Raw genomic sequence first — 18,813 nt, 5'->3', positions numbered from 1 at the left:
TCACTCCATGGTGTGCTGTTACAGGAAAATAATCAACGACAGGATGGTGTGATGAAGCTGATACCACACCGGTGTTCATTATTTTCCTATAACAGCGCAACATTCCTCTTATACTGTACAACAGTAATTGCCAACAAGTACCATTTTTATCCATTAAAGAATGGCATGTCATCTGTTTTATGTATTTATAGTTACATTTAAAGCGCACCTATTACGCTTTTCTGCCTAATTTTGTTTTAAAGCTCTCGTACAATAAATTTACACGCATCCGAGGTCCAATACATGTTTTGGACGTGCTCATGATTTAAACTGCAGCATCACCGTTTTTCCCCCCAGTGTCACAAACGACTCGCTCAACGATCCGTTCTAAAGGATTCGTTCTAAACTCCTCCTTTCAGAGAGCATACTCTGCTCTGATTGGTCAGCTGTCCCAGTCTGTTCTGACTGGTCTACCTCTGTCAGCGTGTCGAAAAGGAAACGCCCACTACCGTAACGAGTTTCATCTCCGTCTGTTCGCGAGCAGCCGATGAAAACCGGAGGCGGGGCTTTTTGTTACCAAATTACGTAGGTTTGTACAGGAAGTAAAGTCTGGAATTACTAACGACTCGTTCAGAACCGGTTCCTACTTAACTTCCTACTTAACTTGTCGCGCGCTTTGATTTTTGAAACTTTACCGACGTTTTTATATTCACAACAAGCTCTATAGCACGCTACGGGGAAGGTAATATTTGAAAAAACATAACAGGCGCACTTTAACAAGTTAGTAACAAAAAGTCATTCTTTCTTATGTTATAGCGACTGTATTTATTTTCTATTCCTTGACGTTAGTACGACAAACTTTGCGTTTTACTGCGTAAACTCCTCGGCCCTGAAGGCGTCATCAAATGACAGTAAAGTTACAGTTTTAGCTCTGACTGTTACGAAGCGCTGACACTGAAGACCCCTTCCATAAATGTTAAACGAACACGTCCTCGCTGAAAATGTCACCATGTTAAAGATTACACGTATTCTTTTTAATGTGGAGCCTCCGTCTCTATGACTGCGCTGTTACTACGGGAACGCTAACGTATTCTAACCAGTTCACTGATATAAACCTGTAGTTTGCGGTTCCAGCAGGCGACTAAAGTAAGAGCCCTTGAGACACTCTGGGAATCTTGAGCGCCTTGAGACAGGTGTGTTCCTGTAAAAGACGCCTAATGACATGAGTGTGTGTGTGTGTGTGTGTGTGTGTGTGTGTGTGTGTAGCCTCCTCTGCATCACACTGCCAAACTCATTCAATTAAACCACCCAGCAGGTCTAATTAGTACAATTACTCCGAGCTGTGGCATGCACACTGTTTCTCTCGCACCGCGACTGTCACTCTTTGGTCTTCTCGTCCAAAAATCGAGGAAGCAGATGAACGAGTTCAGGTCAGGCAGGACGATCACGGACAGATGCTTCATTCTACAGGAGGTCTAATTGGACAGGCGTCCATCTGAAGAGTCACATATGTTCTCGCTCTAGCACCGCGTTTGTATTTAGTCAGATCGTGGTTTCCACACCGATCCGGTTCAGACACTTTGTGCACGAAGTGTGAAATTGTGAGATTTTCAGGATGTACAACCTGCCGCAGTCACGCGAGAGAAAGATTCCTGGTCGAAATTCTGGTCCTGCTTATCCTGAAATATTTATCACTGTGCTCAGGAAATCGATAGCACTAACCATAGGGGATTTCACTCTTATGACGGTTCCACAATCTGCCATTTTGATCATTCGTTAAATAAAGAGATTTGGGGTTTGATGCTTGAAAATCTTCCTTAATTAAGTCTGTAGTCAGTTGAGAGTAGCCGAGGAGAGTATTCTGATCTCTTTTTGTCTCAGTAGTGCACAAAAAATTTTTTTACAAATAGCAAAAAGTTCAAATATGGACGTGTACCAAACTCTCAAAGAACTGAGAAACGTTTGCTTCGTCGAGGGGAAAGAAAATCAGTAACACTTTGACTCCAGACTCCAGTGAATATATTCATCCCCTGTTATGATGCATAAATATAGGCGTTATATCACACTCATTGGAATTATTCATGAGATGCCATTATAGCTATAATTTATAATGCGTTTATTATGTTTATGTCGTTGAGTGAATTATACGCAGTGTTCGACGCTCACACTCTTACTGCGTTCTGTTTTGTTTGTAGCTCATACACCAGGAACGAATCATTTTTGCATTTTTTGTTTTTGTTTTCGATCACTGGCATTTTCAAGGTTCTATTCCTTACAACATGTAGATAGATAGCAATGGACTGACCAAAGTTGTAAAGCGTCACAGGACAATAACGGTTATAGAAAGAGAATCAACTCTTTGGAGTGTTTGATCAGCACCTCGTCGATTATTCCCCTATGACAGCATGACACGGAGCATTTTATTCCTTACATATGGAACAGACCTACCGTGTATGAGATTTAAGAAGCTTTTAGACAAGCCGCAGTCTTTCTGATGACTAATCGCTAATCAAACAATTTAATCCTAGCCAGTAAAAATATCTCGATTATATAAACTAACTCATATTTCATTTAAACACATAGAAGATTCTTTTTTTTTTTTTTTTAAAAAAGGCTATTTTGAAATATTTATTACTAATTTCTAGCATGACCTCAGCGGGCAATTTACACATTTCAAGCGAATATTTCTAGAAAGAATAGAAAAATGAATAGAATACGGATACTCGAAAATGTCTAGGATTAACGGGCTTACATTTCGTTATATGATAATCTCTAAACATTACATGACGTTCCCTTTTATTAAACATTTTTTTTGCAGCGTGTATAATAGTGTGTCTTTACTATTGTACGTTTATATTTACATCCCAGTTTATTAGACATAACTTCATGTATGGATTTTAACGTTGCGAATTCGTTATATTTCCGGGTATCTTGAGTGAATACCAAAGTCTGGTGAGGATTTCATGTGAATAGCCTCGTTGGGAATATATTTACATAACTTTTCCTTTATGAAACTTTTTCGCAGCGTGTCGTATTGTCGGATATATCTTTAATACGCTAATGTGTCGCATTTTGTCCATTTGTTTAAAAAGAATTTGCTAGCGTTTGTGATGAGCTTGGCGAGGGCGAGGTAGACCAACATTTAGTCCATTTTTTTTGTTGTTGTTGTTGAATAGTATAAAAGTAAAAATGTCTACAGGACTGATAGGATGCAGTAGAGCTTTGTAAAGCGTAGGTTTGATGAAGAAGAAAAAGTGCTGGGTGGAGTGCGTCCTCTGCAGGAACGCTCTGAGGTACAGGTCACTGGAACATGTAGCAGAATTTACCTTTACTGTAATGACGAATGTTTCATTGTTGACAGAACCCGAGACCTTTCTTACGTCCGCGTCTACACCGTGGTCATTATAACGTCCGCGGATGTGTGTCTCGGGTGTCAGGTTTACGAGCGCGTGTTGGTGAATCCGGTGGAAATCTTTAGTACGAGCTGCTTTTAGGAGCAGATGTCCTCACAGGTTTCACTAATGAGGCTCAGGATGTGAATTCGGCTGCCAATTTATTCCACCCTGTTTGGTTTTGTTACTTTTTTTCAAATGTACGATTGGGCAGATCGGAGACGGGGACGAAGAGGTGACGGAACCGAGACGTCCATCCCACGGTGTTTATTCTAAGCCTCAAAGACTTGGAGTGAAAGCGCTTTTCTTTGCTTTTCTTTCTTTTTTTTTTTTTCTTTTTTTGTTTTGAGAAGCTTTTATTATAGAGACCGTTCAAGCTAACGGAGATTTCACAAACGGTCATAACAACGGATGGATAAAAGTTCTATAACAGCAGCTCTGGCCGTCGTGCGCTCGCTCCGATAATTTCCCTCGTAATTGATCGGTTAAACATGTACGGTTATTTAACGAACCGCGTCATTGTTCGGTTGAAGTTTCCTGTAAGGAGACGTTTATTTAACATCAACGGAATGAGTCTCCAGTGTCAGAACTTTTGCGCTTTTGCGTTTTCCAGTAACAAAACAACATCGAGAGCGATTAAAAAGACCGGCAGGTGATTGGATGACTGTTTATAGCCGCTGCCACGTGAGAGAGAACGGGAACGAACCTGCTTCGTGCACATTTCACAACATTAAATATAACTATAAATGAATAAAAAGGAAGACGTGACCTCCTTTAACGCATAAAAATTTGAACGGTTGGTACATTGCTGTAGTGTAAAAAAAAAAACTTCAGGACATTCTGTTTTAGAAAATAATCAACTTTCGCACCATCCGCTTCATCCCACTGTCACGTCGTTGATTATTTTCCTATAACAGCACGACAGGGGTTGTTCTTATTTCCTGATTGGTTGCATTTTAATGGTTTGATTTCGTGTAGTAATAGTCGTCTGTGGAAGTGGAGCGTTCTTTGTGTTTTCTTCCATTTCTAGTGCGAAGTGAGACGCTACTAACATTGTGAATGCGGCTCACACGGGTGAGTCTGTCATGTTGTTTGCACCTCATGCAGACGTCCCGGCTGTGTGTTTTCACTGCGTATGACTGATGCTCCTCTCAGAATAATAGAAAGTAATGAGTGCCCTTCTCATAGAGAAGGGCCACAGGTGTGTTAATGACATTGGATTTGGCCACGCTCGACTGGCTCCCCGCACATAATTAATGCCTGATTGTCATAAAACGGCTGTCCGGCACAGCCCTTCCTTTCACCAGATTAACCACGGAGAAGAATTATCTGCAGCACGGCCGCTGCCCCACATTAACTAACCTGAAATGAGTAATTAAAGTTTAGCTTTAAACCAATAGGTCGAGGCTGGAATTGAATTTTGACCCTCCCCTCCCCTTCCCCCTCCGCCCCTGCCAGCAACACTAAAATGATTTATTTGAAAGGGCGAAATATCAAATAAGAGCGAAGCAACTCCTTGTAGCGATACAGTAACAGTGGATTTAAGAATTTAGTCGCTAATTAGTTTCAGCCAAAGCTACTGAGCCATCTTTTGATTTTATTTATTTATTTATTTATTTATTTATTTTAAAGACAAAGATATACATACGTACAGTGCTCTCTACTAATATTGGCACCCTTGGTAAATATGAGCAAAGAAGGCTGTGAAAAATTTGCCTTTATTGTTTAACCTATTGGTCTTTAGTTTTAAAAAAAAAAATTCACAAAAATACTCTTCTATTTTTACCAAGGGTGCCAATATTAGTGAAGGGTATACGTGTGTATGTATATAACCCATATAAATTGTTCCTGCGTGTTCATTTGAAATAGAAATGTTTTTCCTGCTCACAATCCAAAACCAGAGTGTTCAACTTCATCTTTTATTTATTTATTTATTTATTTATTTATTTATTTATTTATTTGGGATTTTAACCAACTATTGTACTTTTTGTAAAAAAATAAAAAAATAAAAATTAGTTTTATTTGTCGGATCTCTTCATAAACCAAAGCACATGGACCGATGCAACAATTCACATATAATAACACACCGTATGGATCCTATAAACATGCCAAATGTTTTTCTATAAGCCTGAATAAAGGGGGGCGAGTCTCAATCAGCTCCCCAGTTAGGTAGTCAGGGCGCTGATCGGGGCGTCGGCCATTTCGAGGGCTGTCTCCATCGCCGAATCCTTCCGGCGCACTGGAACGTTCTCTCCCTAAAAAAATCCCACAATGCTCCGCAAAATCCAGGGAGCATCGATGCTCGTCATGTTCCCTTACCGGAAATGACGTCGTGCTTTCCGAAGCCCCTCCGCTTAAAAAAAAAATCGAACAAAATGGCGGAAAAACTCCGAGACAACTTCGTCTACAGATGTAAGCGGCTCGTTATCGTCGCTGTTCCTCTCACATGATTACTTCCGTCGGCGATTTTTAACTGTATTTGACGCTCCGTATACGGTTTGTTTGCATCTAACGACTTTTAAGTGCTTAATGATTTTAGAAACTCCCCTAGCCAGCGTACGCTCCTGACAGAAACGGTGCGAGGACGCGAACAAACTCATACGACATATAATACTTTTACGACGCGAGTACGTAGTCATGTGACCAAAAATTGCGTTATCAATTCAGTCTCCCAGTGTGTAGTGAACCGGGGACCTCACCGGCGCCCGAACTCGTATACACACCGTATACTGATTCACCACCTACTGAACTACTGAGCCGATCGAGACGCGCCCTAAACCTTCATAAGTCTTCCAGCTTCGTGCAAAACTTATACGGTATACGGTAAGTATACGGTATGTCGCATAACACGTCGAGTTCCTGTATCGCGTAATCGCTCAAATCTCGGGGTCATTACAGACGTTCCATGTAATGACCTCTTTATAAACTTTAATCTTTTAATCTGTGAACGAAACTTTTTTCATTTTAAATTTTAATACGAAAAACGCTTCCAAAGAAGCACGAATAGCTCGTACGTTCCATTATGTTGAGCATAATGGGATCGTTTTATCGTAATTGGACCCGAACGGGGTGTATCGTGTAACTATAAATGTTAGAAATTCTATAGATTTTGTATATAAGTCGTTTGCATACTGCGTAAAAGGATATAAAGACTGTGTAGTAGTTCTTCTTTGTTAACATGGACACGCTGCAGTGGAATTACACACTTATGATGTTCTTCTTTTCTCTCCATATGTGGGGTTTGTTTCATACACTATCTCTCTCTCACACACACACACACACACAAACACACACACACATATGTGAGTTTAGTTGTTTGTAGCGTTAATGGTCCATGAGCTGGAACAGTATGATCCGGTACAGTCGAATGCACGATCGTGATCATACGTAACGTAAATCTCTTCGGCTCTCCGAGTGTGTGATGTGCTGTGATGTGTGAACGCGAGGGCATGCTGGGAGAATGGATTTTCCCAGTTGGGCAGAACGTTCCGTGTGTTTTTCTCACGTTTCAGATGGATAGAGAGAGGAGTCGACACGAAAGGCGAGTGTAAATCAACATAAACGAGTCATGCAAATGATAAAACTGCTCCAAAAAATGACCCAGGAACCCATGGTGAATTTTTGGTTACCCAGTTACCATGACGACGGTGCCAGGACGTGTGGGCAGGGCTAAAATTAGCGCAGAGGATGGATCGGTGTTGATTATTTCGTTAGCAATAGTAGCATTTTATTAGCGCTGTTTAGCTTCGTTTTAAAAGCCGGCGTGTTGTACTTGGGGCGAATCCAAAATGACTTAGTTTGCACCCTACGTAGGGGTCATATACGAGCCCTTACACACAGTGTAGAAATGCTGTTCGAAGATAGTAAGGTGACGTTCTCTGCGTTTTTGACGAAAGATTAAAGTATTGGCACCCTTATCTGAGTTGGGGTGTGAACAGGCATTAAGTGAAAGTTTGCTCACCTAGCCTATAGGTTCACCGCGAAGATAAAAGTATTGGCACCCTCGATCGGGTCTGGGCGGCCGTTACACGAAGGCTCGCTCACCTGTATGTTCAACAGAGATAAAAGTACTGGCACCCTTGACTGTTTATTTTTTTTCTTTTTTTTCTTTTTTTTGGGGTGTGTGGGTAGCCATTACATGAAAGTGTGCTCATCTCGATGCTCACTAGAAACAAAGGTATTGGCACCCTCGGCTGTTTTCTGTTTTGTGTGTGGGTAGCCATTACGTAAAAGTTTGCACCTCAGTAAAGTTAAATGAATCGGAACCGTTGTGTTTGCATGTGTTCGCTGGCATTGAGACTAAACTCGCTTGGTGACATCAATACTAGTCGACTCGTGAAAGAAATGCGGTTACGTGAAAAGAAATTATTTGCCAATATCACACGATACGCAGCACAGGTTTCATGTATACCGCATGTGGAAAAATAAACGAATCGTGTAGAAATAAACGTTTAGAAAGAAGAAAGAACAAACCGAAAAACCAGCAGGACGTGATCAGTAGAGCTCTGTGTTACTTCAGGGCTGGATTCTGAGAATTTTTCATCACTTTGGTTTATTCAGAGGTGGACAGGCGTGAAGAGATGCGGCAGGAGAAGGCTGGAATGGAAATGAGGCATTCATAAGTAAACGGTTTCATGAAGGAAACACAACTGTGTCTCTTTGACGGCGAGACCTCGAACAGCAGAACTTTGTCTCCGTCCTCAGCTGGCCCTTGCGTCTGAAAAGAGCCACCTGCGAGAACTCTGGCCCAGTTGAACCCGGGCCACTTCAGATTTCAGACTTTCGTCCCATCCGAGCTCGGCCGTGCTCCGGGAGGAGGAGAAGACACACCGGCGAGTTCCTGAGGCCCGTTGCCATAGCAACTGAGCACTGCGGTGTGAGTGAGTGTGTGAGTGTGTGTGTGTGTGTGCGTGTGTGTGCAGAGAAAGCTCATTGTTACCAGTTATTTTTTATTTCCTGCCTCTTCCCAACCCCCGTACCCACCCACCCCCCATCCCCTCCCTCCCCCCCTCCCTCCTTCACCCACCATCTTTGTTAAGTGCTAAAAGCGTCACTGAAAGCAAGACTCGTTTCCTCGAGAGAGCGTTTACTTGTCTTAAACACAAAACACTCTTCACCGTATCGCGTCCAAATCAAACCGACCTGATTCAGAGACAGTCTGGGAGTTCGAGGGAGTGAAATGTGGATGTGGAATGAATACTTTTGGCTGTTTTTATGTCATGCTGCTGTGTTCGACAGTATACAGTATCCGTGTGTGTGTGTGTGTGTGTGTGTGTGTGTGTGTGTGTGTTTGTGTGTGTGTATATGGTGAAAGTTTCAATGCAGAACTTTTCTGACCCCTTGTGGTGAATGGAAAAACGCAAGCAGTGTAGGCAACACACACACACACACACACACACACACACACCAACCACAATGCAAAAGCATAAATGGACAAAAATGGCTTAAAATGAGGCAAAGATTATGTAAGAAAAAGAAAACACACTTAGTGTCGTCCTGTTACAGGAAAATAATCAACGACAGGATGGTGTGATTTCACAGAGTTATTGTTACCAGGCTGAAGTTGATTATCAACACGTTCACATCATGTTATAACGCACTCGTAAGGCATTATACACACCGTTCGAATTATTCATGAAAATGTACAACACTTTACAGCATTATCTTTATTCTGCATTATGAATCGTTAACATGATGCATGATAAGAAGTCTTCATAACAGGTCGTATCACCCAGCCGCACTTCTAATGCATCATGAGAACATAAAACATGCGCAGTATAATGCATTACAAGCAATACGTCTGAATCATCGTTTATAAATGCATTTTTACACGATGATACAAATTGGAACGCCTTTTTTCATAAATAGTTGTTGTTGTGGTGATGTGTATAATGTCTCGTGAACGCATTGTGACATGGTACGAATGTATTCATAAGTCATTACATGCATGGACGTTGTAGGAAGTGTTACGCGCGTCATTTCCGTCAAGGTGTGTAAACCGCTCGCATGCTACAGTGTGTCCTGTGAACCAACAAGAACTTGCACTGTGACTAGTTAGAGCTTCGCGTGTGTGTGTGTGTGTGTGTGTGTGTGTGTGTGTGTGTGTGTGTGTGTGTTGGTGCAAAAAGTAGGGAGCAGAGGCATCGTTTCTCTTTAACGGCACCTAAACTGGCATCCCAGAAGTCTCTCTCTAACACTAATTGGAGGATTTATAAGCTGCTGAAATTGCTGTGTCTTTGCCTTTTGTTGTTCATTATGTTCCTCACCCTGTTATTACTTTACACTGCATGTGTGTGTGTGTGCTACTATTTCCACTCCACTATATATTCATATTATGCATATTATAATATTATTCATAGAGTCCACCGTCGAGAACTGTTTTTATTTCCTCGTTAATAAAAGCACACACGTTCACTTAGTTCTTTTTCTTCTAGCTTCAGATTCTTGATGAAACATCTGTCAGGATTTGTCTAGCGCTAATACTATCAAATAGCATCGAAAAAAAAGATTCCCCATGAACAAAAGTCCAATCCTGCACCATTCCGGGACTCGGAAAATCTGACGGCAAGCTTCACGCTGTTCCGCACCCATGCTAACTGTAGGTAATTAGCGTCGTTTTATTAATACGAGCGTCGTTTAGTAGAAATCTAGCGACACATCTGAGGAAAACGTTGATATTCTCTATCAAGTTATGTTGTTTACATGGTCACTGTGATTTTAGATTGTTTGTAAAAGGCTTAACAGCTCTGTGTCAGGTTGGTGAATTGTTAGCTTTGTCCCTCACTCGCTTACTAGCTTATGCTTGGGGTATCTCGGTTTCAGAGTTGCCTAGCGACAGTGTTCACACACATGTTCCGCGTGTTCGCCTGTACGTGTTTACGAGTTCTATTGAACCACAACGGCGCTCTGTTACAAAATTTAGACTGCTCATATATAGAATTCAATGCACAGCCAATCAGAAACAAGCATTTTTTTTCCCTTCCCCAGTATAAACCAATCAACAGAAGGGTGGTGTGATGAAGCGAGTTACTGTTATCAATCCAACGTTGAATTATTTTCTTATAACAGCAAGACGGGTTTTTTTACGCCTTTTACACCGTTACAGTTTGCCATGAATTAATTTAGTTGTTTTCTATTGAGGCATGACGTTAAACTTTATCCGTTTATCGTTACATTTCGAGTTGTGAAACGTCCATGAAGCAAGTTATCAGTTGCATTAAAGCAGCTATGAACAGCTTGTCGTGTTACCGAGAAACCGCAGAACGTAAACTCTTCTGTCCTGACACTGGAGACTCCTTCCATGAATGTTGAATAAACCTCTCCTTTAAGAGAGGTTTAAATCATTTATCGTGAGTCTCCACACGAGTGTCTGTGAATGAGCTGTTACTATACGTAGAATAATATTATATGTGCCTGCGATTTTCGTCTGTCGTTATAGAAAAGAAATCGGCGCCTCCTGACCAATCAGAATCGAGAATTCGACAGCACTGCGATATAACGTAGTATACTTAATGATGTCCTGCTTAGCTAAATCCTGTGACACTGACAGGAGAAGAGGTAGTGAGCGAATATCAGCTCTTCAGCACACTCCGAACAAATCAAACTCAATCCCACAGCGCTGACACGAGCAGCTCGGGTGACGTGTGTGTGTGTGTGTGTGTGTGTGTGTGTGTGTGTGTGTGTCGGCGCTGCCCTGATTGTATCCATCAAATGTCTGTCTATCACATGTGTGTCCAGCTCTCTGATTCGCCATCAGTTTCTGTTTGTATCTCCGTCTCCACACTACCACTTAATCCAGACAACCGATGTCATAACTTTTGCTCTAGTTCCACACCGGCTGAGGAATCTGTGCTGTGCTTGTAATTACGTTAAAGAGGAAAGGGGTTTGACAAGAGGGCGATGAAGGGAAAAAACGCCGTCGCTTCACTTTATGATGAAGTTGACCCGAGCGGGAATAAGACGGGACTGCGGTTTCCACGACGAGCCGCCCCTTTTCAGCATCCTGCCACGTGAAAATAATCAGAATCGCAGCGAACGTCCCAGTTCATAGCCTTTTCTTTATTAAATCTAATAAATCTTTATTAGATTTTTAGATTCATTCTGGCGCGAACAGTTGACTTGTAGTTAGCCAAGTTGGTGAAAAAGCTGGCGTTTATGTTTTAATTGTGTGTACACCAGTAGCCAAGGTTGAAATTAGCATCCAGTTTCTGAAGCAAGCTAGCTAACATTATGCTAATATGTTGTTTAGACCTATAGCCAAGAAGGCTAGTTAACTTCTGTTTGCACTCAGTTTAATCAATCATTGATCACGGCTCACTTGTGCGAAAAGGGTCTCCGGAGTGCTTCGCTAAGCTTTCAACTCCCCCATCTTCCCCCATTTTCTAAAACCGTTTCGGCCTTTTCGCGTTTTAGTGATTAGCCAGGTTCCCTAAAAACATAGCTAGTGCTGTGCTTTTACATTCTGTACACCAGTGTTGCTATGAAACGAGCTAACTTTAGGCTTACTGTTACACTGTGTGATTAAAGCTAATAACCAGGTTCACTGGTAAGCTAGATAACATTAATAGTATGTTCTGTAAACCAGGAGAAGTTTGCTAGCAAGTTTTGTCGTATAAACTAGCAGGTTTTCGGACGATCTAACCAACGTCGGCTGGTTTAAATCGGTGGTTAGTTTTTCAAGCGAGCTAGCTTTAAGCTAACATATTGTTTAAACCTGTAGTTAAAAGTCAACTCGAGGCTAGTTAAAAGCAAGGAAGTTGCCGTGGGTGGAAATAGCATCTTTACTTTCATTTCTCAGAGGAAAAAGGGGGAATCCTGGGTGTTTCACTAAGCGTTCAGCGATTCTGTTTTCCCCCGTTTTGTAAAGCAGTTGTATGCATAATTAATCGTCTTTCAACATCTAATTCCACACCGTTCCTTTTCTAAAGATCCTCCAGCAAGTGAAATGGCTCCAGCGTGCAAACTTTGTGATTTGCCCTTTAATTTATCCCTGTTTAGTTCTATAGCTTTACTGTCAGCTCGTCTGAAATCCTCTGGTGCATTTTAAAATGAGTCGCTTTAATTGCCTGATTAAGTTTACAGTTGACTGGACAAAGCTGGAGCTTCTCTGCGGTGTGTGTGTGTGTGTGTGTGTGTGTGTGTGTGTGTGTGTGTGTGCCGTCTATGATGTTTGCACCGTATATCCAATTTACACACTGATGAAGCCTAAAATATTTATACATCAGCTCTGTGTTTGATGGGAAAAGAAGCTGGACTTAAATGATGGAAATTAAAATGAAAACAGGACTGAATGATGGTCCTCGTGGCTCTGATCTCAAGCGCACTGGATTTGAATTGTGATGGTGATGGGGTCAAAGGGCAGATGTCAGCTTTCATTTATATTTCTAACTCGAACCTGATGACTTTTCTGGTGGGGAAGAAAAAAAAAAATGTATCGTCATATTTAATGTCCATTTAAAGTTGCACTGATGGCTGAAGTACAAAGCAAACAGCGAAACGGTGTGAGCATGGCTGTAGGAAAACCAGGGGTCTTTTTGTTGTTTTAATATTATTTCCAAAATTGTCCAGGAGGCAGTTCAGAGCTTATTGTTTAAAAAAAAAAAAAAAAAAAAAAAAAGGTGGGGGGTTGGACAACGTAAGGAACTAAAACCGACAGAAGGCTTCTGAAAGCTCCACTAGCCTGACTAATGACTGGGTAAATGATTCGAAACACATACAGTTCAGTAGTTTTTTGTGTCTGCAAGCACTTAAAAGAAGGTAGGAGGACAATATATTCAGTATATTGTCAGTATATATTCAGTATTACATTTATATATGTATAAAAGAAGGTAGGAGGACAATATATTCAGTATTTATTAACACAAAACACTCAGATCTCAAAGTTGACGTGTTGGAAGCAGGAAAAATGGCAAGTGTAAGGAACAGAGCAACTTTTACAAGGACCACACTGTGATGGTCAGAGTTTCTCCAAAACAGAAGGTCTTGTGGGGTGTTCCCGGTGTGTAGTGGGTAGTACCTACCACAAGTGGTCCAAGGAAGGACAACTAGCGAACCAACGACAGGGTCACGGACACCCAAGGCTCACTGATGCGCGTGTGGAGCGAAGGCTAGCCCGCCTGGTCGGATCCAACAGAAGAGCACAAACTGCTGATAAAGTTAATGCTGGCTCTGATAGAAAGGAGTCAGAACACACAGAGCATCACAGCTTGCTTTGTATGGAGCTGCGTAGCCTCAGACCTGTCAGAGTGCCCGTGCTGACCGCTGTCTGAAAAGCATCTACAATGGGATTTTCAGACGCATTGAAGTACACCGCTTCATAGCAAAGGTGTTCCCTAATGGCAGCGGCCTCTTTCAGCAGGATAACGCGCCCTGCCACACTGCAAAAATAGTTCAGGAACCGTTTGAGGAACATGACAAAGAGTCAAATTCCCCAGAGCTCAATCTGATTGAGCGTCTGTGGGATATATGGACAAACAAGTCCGATCCATGGAGGCCCCACCTCGCAACTTACAGGATCTGCTGCTAGCGTCTTGGTGCCAGATTCAGAGGTCTCTTGGAGTCCAGGCCTCGACGGGTCCGAGCTGTTTTGGTGGCACAAGGGGAGGGGGACCTACACGATATTACGCAGGTGGTTCTGGTTGATATTTACAGACATATACAGTAAAATACCGAGCTTTTCTCATAATAACAAATGACTTTATCAGAGGATTTATCGTAATAACAAGACGTTTTATCGTAAAAATGAGACGTTTTTCTCATAATAAGATTCTTTATCGTGCTAACGATGTTTTTTTCTCGCGTTTCTTTCAATAAGCTTTTCTTGTACTAACAAGACGTTTTATTGTAGGTATTCTCACAATAATGTCATCCTCATAGTAATGAGACGCTTAATAACCATGTTTTATTGTAATAACGTCGTGTTTACCTCATAATAATGAGACGCTTTTCTGGTAATAACAACATTTCTTTTTATCGTCGTAGCAAGATTTTTTTTTTCCTCCCCCTCCATAATAATGAGACGCTTTATCGCAGTGACGGGATGGTTATCTCACAATAACGAGATGTTTATCTCGTAATCACGAGCTGTTTTTATCATGACAAAATGTTTTCTCATAGTAACAAGTACACGAGATGTTTTAGCATCACGAGATGGCTATCTCGTAATGACAAGATGTTTGTTTCGTAAAAAATGAGATGCCTTATCGTAATAACAAGATGCGTTTCTCATGTCCTCGTTATAAGAAGATGTTTTGCTGATCATAACAAGAACGTGGTCTTGCAATGACGAGAGGTTTCCTCGGCTTGATTAAATGTTTTTGTCTTTTTACAACCAGATGTTTTCCCATTATAATGAGATTCTTTGCTCATAAGTAATGAGATGCTGATGTGATTTTTACATGTTTATTTATTTGTTTGTTTGTTTGTTTGTTTGTTTATTTATTTATTTATTTATTTTTTGTGTGTGTGTGTGTGCGCATGGCTGCACTGTGATTTCGTGATGTTCCGTGCTGTTAGGCCCGTGCTTTATAACTGAGTGGAATATAAATGTAAAGTTTTTTTCCACATCAGTAATTTAATATGAGCAGTAATAAACTATATGCGCATATAATTCTTGCACCGTGATGGCATTAACATACTTTTCCAGTGTTATCTTCCATTATAAATTAGCTACTGCATCGGTGGCATTCCACTACAGTGCGTCTTTTTGGGTTTTTTTTTTGTTTTTTATCTTCCTGTCGATTCATTGAATTCATGAGCGTGGGATTTTTTTGTGATTATTTCAGTCAATCTGGCGAAGGCCTGTTCCAGGAGAAGTGTTTATCCTCACAGGCTAGGTCATAAAAATCAACAAACCATGACTCCATATGCCGCAGATCATCATTTGCTCTAAAATGAGTCATCACTATCATGCAAAAGAAGCCTTAGGAGATAAGAGACGCTGAGCTGGGAATCTCTCCGTCTCCTCCAGTCGCTTTCTGATTAACCCACATCCACGGGAGAACACGTACTTGTCCTGTATTCCAGCATTCATTATTTGTTAGATGCGAATGAATAAGAGATCAAAGGCCAACTGGTTTCTCTGTGTGTGAGAATCCAGCACTAGAGGAGGGGGGAAATAACCTTCATCATGAAAAGCAGCAGGTTACACGGAGAGCTCCGCCACCTCGTGGTGAGAGACAGACATTACAGATCCTCACCCAGAACTGGGTTTTAACACACAATCCTTGATCTATTCTCCTCATTTCCCTTTTTCTTTTTTTTTCTTTTTTTGGCAGAATCCCTGATCTTAAGGCTTACTTGTTAAATGATAATGATGTTGAAGGGGTCAAAGGGCAGATGTCAGCTTTTATTCATATTTCTAACCTGAACCTGAAGGTTTAGGTTCCCACATGAAAGAATACTGTAGTATACTTTTTTTTAGTATTTACTTTGTTAAGCGCTAGTAAATTGTAGTATAATGCCGTATATCATAGTATTTACTACACTTTAATATACTCTACAGTATACTGTAGAAATGACTATAGTGAATTGATGAACAGTGTTTTAAATATTACAGTTACTACAGAATACTACGGGATACTACAGTGTGTTCTAGTGTAAAATATCATGTACTACAAAGGTTTATAACATTCAGCTGTTCTGTGAAGGTTATCACACATGTTGTAGAGTATAGGACAGGTGTAGAAAGTTCATTGATTTTTTTTATATTACTATGGTAGCGTAACCACAACTAATTACCACATTTCACCGCAATTTACTGTAGTAAGGTTGAAAAAATATATAGTATTTACTACATTTTCGATAGTAAATTTACTGTAAAATACTACAGTACTTTTTCATGTGGGCGTGTCATGTTTATTGTCCATTTACAGTTGCACTCATTGTTCCTACATGGTATGTGAAAGAGTCAAACAGTGTGAGCATGGCTGTTGGGAAACCAGAAGTCTTGTCTTTGTTTTAACATAACGTCCAATACCGTCCAGGAGGCAATTCGGATCTTTTTGTTTAAAAACAAGGTAAGGAACTAAAACCGTTTATTAGATAATGCTGTACTTCACACATCACTCATCCTGAAAACCCTGCTGAACAAAAAAAAAAAAAAAACAATAAAAAAAAAAACCCTCATAGAATATGTAATGGTTTTAATTGTTAAAATGGGAATTGTGTATTAGTTTTAATGGAAACTGTAATGGTACCTGTGGGTCTCTAGTGGTTATTTGTTGCCTTCTGTTGTTGACATGTTATATCTACTAGAAACCATTAAGGACCTATGATCTTAATACGTCCCTACTGCGTAATAGAAACCATTTGATGATGGTTTTTGATGGATTGTAATGGTATTTGTAATGGAAACCATTTGAATTTGATTTCAGCAGGGAAAGCAGAGATGTTTAAAATACTCAAATGAAACAGAGACATCCCTACTGGAAAAAAAACTAACAAAAAAAACAATCAATAGAAACCCTCACAGAACTTGTAAAGGTTTAAAGGCTTATAATGGAAAATGTATTGGTTTTAATGGAAACTGCAATGGTCCCTATGGGTCTCTAGTGGTAATTCGTTGCCTTCTATTGGTGGCATGTTCTGTCTAGTGGATACTTATGTCCTTAATACGTCCTACTACGTAATAGAAACCATTTGATGATGGTTTTAATCGTTGACCCTTGATGGTTTGTAATGGTATTTTGTAAACAATTCGGATTTTGTGATGGTTTCTGCTGTTTGCTTGTTCTTTCAGCAGGGAAAGCAGAGATGTTGAAAATACTCCAATGAAAACTTATTTTGGTTTGCGCACCTAAGTAGAGTGATGTCAGGAATGTGTTAGGAATTGCAAATACGCCGCCGACCACCAGGGGGCAAAGTAGACATGTTTTATTTCACATGAACGAGCACTAACACAAGCATGAATCTATTGTAGTCTTAAATTAATAATGAACAAAATGTCCACTATCACTTATATATATATATATATATATATATATATATATATATATATATATATATATATATATATATATATATATATATATATATATATACACAGACACACATATACATACATAAACACCAATAATTCTATGTAGAACCCTATGACAAAGCTAACAACTTTTAAGAACCCTTTCTTCTAAGAGTGTATGTATTGACTGAATATGTGTGAGGTGCAAACTCCAAATTGTTGTGCATTATTTTCTTCTTCATACCTAGAAACTGACATATAAAACGTAGCTATGTCAGTACATGGTACAAGAAAAAAAAGAAGAAGGATTCATTATTATTATTATTATTATTATTATTATTATTATTATTATTATTAAAGCGAGACTTTCTTTAATCTAGCACATTTCTGCAACCTTACTGAATAAAACTCCAAACGTGATTTCCGTAAAGTTCCTGAAAAGGTGTTTGATGGAGTTTGCTGACCTTTTCTCTTTCCATAATTCTACCATAAAACTTTGGATTTTGGACAGTACTGTATTAGCTTTATTAAAATGCTAGACATCTCAGGAATCATTAATTAAGGGATTTATGTCTCTCTAAATCATTCACTTTACACAGAAAAACAAAACTCGCATGCACATTATCACTATAATTCACTGTTAATCTTCATATTATTTACTGAACCACTTCATCAGTCGGAGAGTACGGCTCATGAGTAATTCACACCAAACCTTCATGCCAATGATTTATTATTCTATATAACACACAAACAAATCAATCCCATCATCACTGATTCTATCAGCTCAACTATCAGCTCATTACGTCCTACTGTGTAACAGAAACCATTTGATAATGGTTTTAATGGTTTATAATGGTATTTGTAATGGAAACCATTTGAGTTTGATTTCAGCAGGGAAAGCAGAGATGTTTAAAATACTAAAATGAAACTGAAACATCCCTGCTGGAAAGAGGAAAAAAAAAAAAAAAAAAAACAATACAAACCCTCACAGTATTTGTTTTAATGGTCATAATGGAAATTGTATTGGTTTTAATGGAAACTGTAATGGTAATTTGTTGCCTTCTATTGGTGGCATGTTATGTCTAGTGGATACCATTAAGGACCAATAATGTTAATGGTTTTAATGGTTAAGTGATGGTTTGGAATTGTATTTGTAGGTTAAACCATTAAAATTTCTGTGTTGGTTTCTATTGTTTTTTTAGTTTGTTTGTTTTTCAGCAGGGATGGCACCTAGAGACAAACAGACAACGAGAGAAACATAGTAATAAAGACCATACTGTAGAAAGAAAGAAAAACATCCCTTTGTTTGGAATTTTCCTCCGAGCGTTCATCCGAGAGATGTTCCACCGCAGGAAGCCCTGACCTTTCAGTATGGTGTTTTTAACCTCTGATGTAGGGAATCTATGAATGGGCTCCGTATTGATCACTGCCTTTGAGCACAGCAGCCCTTCTCTCATCAGGAAGCTCAGCGAAAATCTCCTTGTA

Source organism: Ictalurus punctatus, chromosome 29 (assembly GCF_001660625.3).
Source record: "Ictalurus punctatus breed USDA103 chromosome 29, Coco_2.0, whole genome shotgun sequence".
NCBI classification, from domain to species: domain Eukaryota; kingdom Metazoa; phylum Chordata; class Actinopteri; order Siluriformes; family Ictaluridae; genus Ictalurus; species Ictalurus punctatus.
This window is presented reverse-complemented; position numbering follows the sequence as displayed.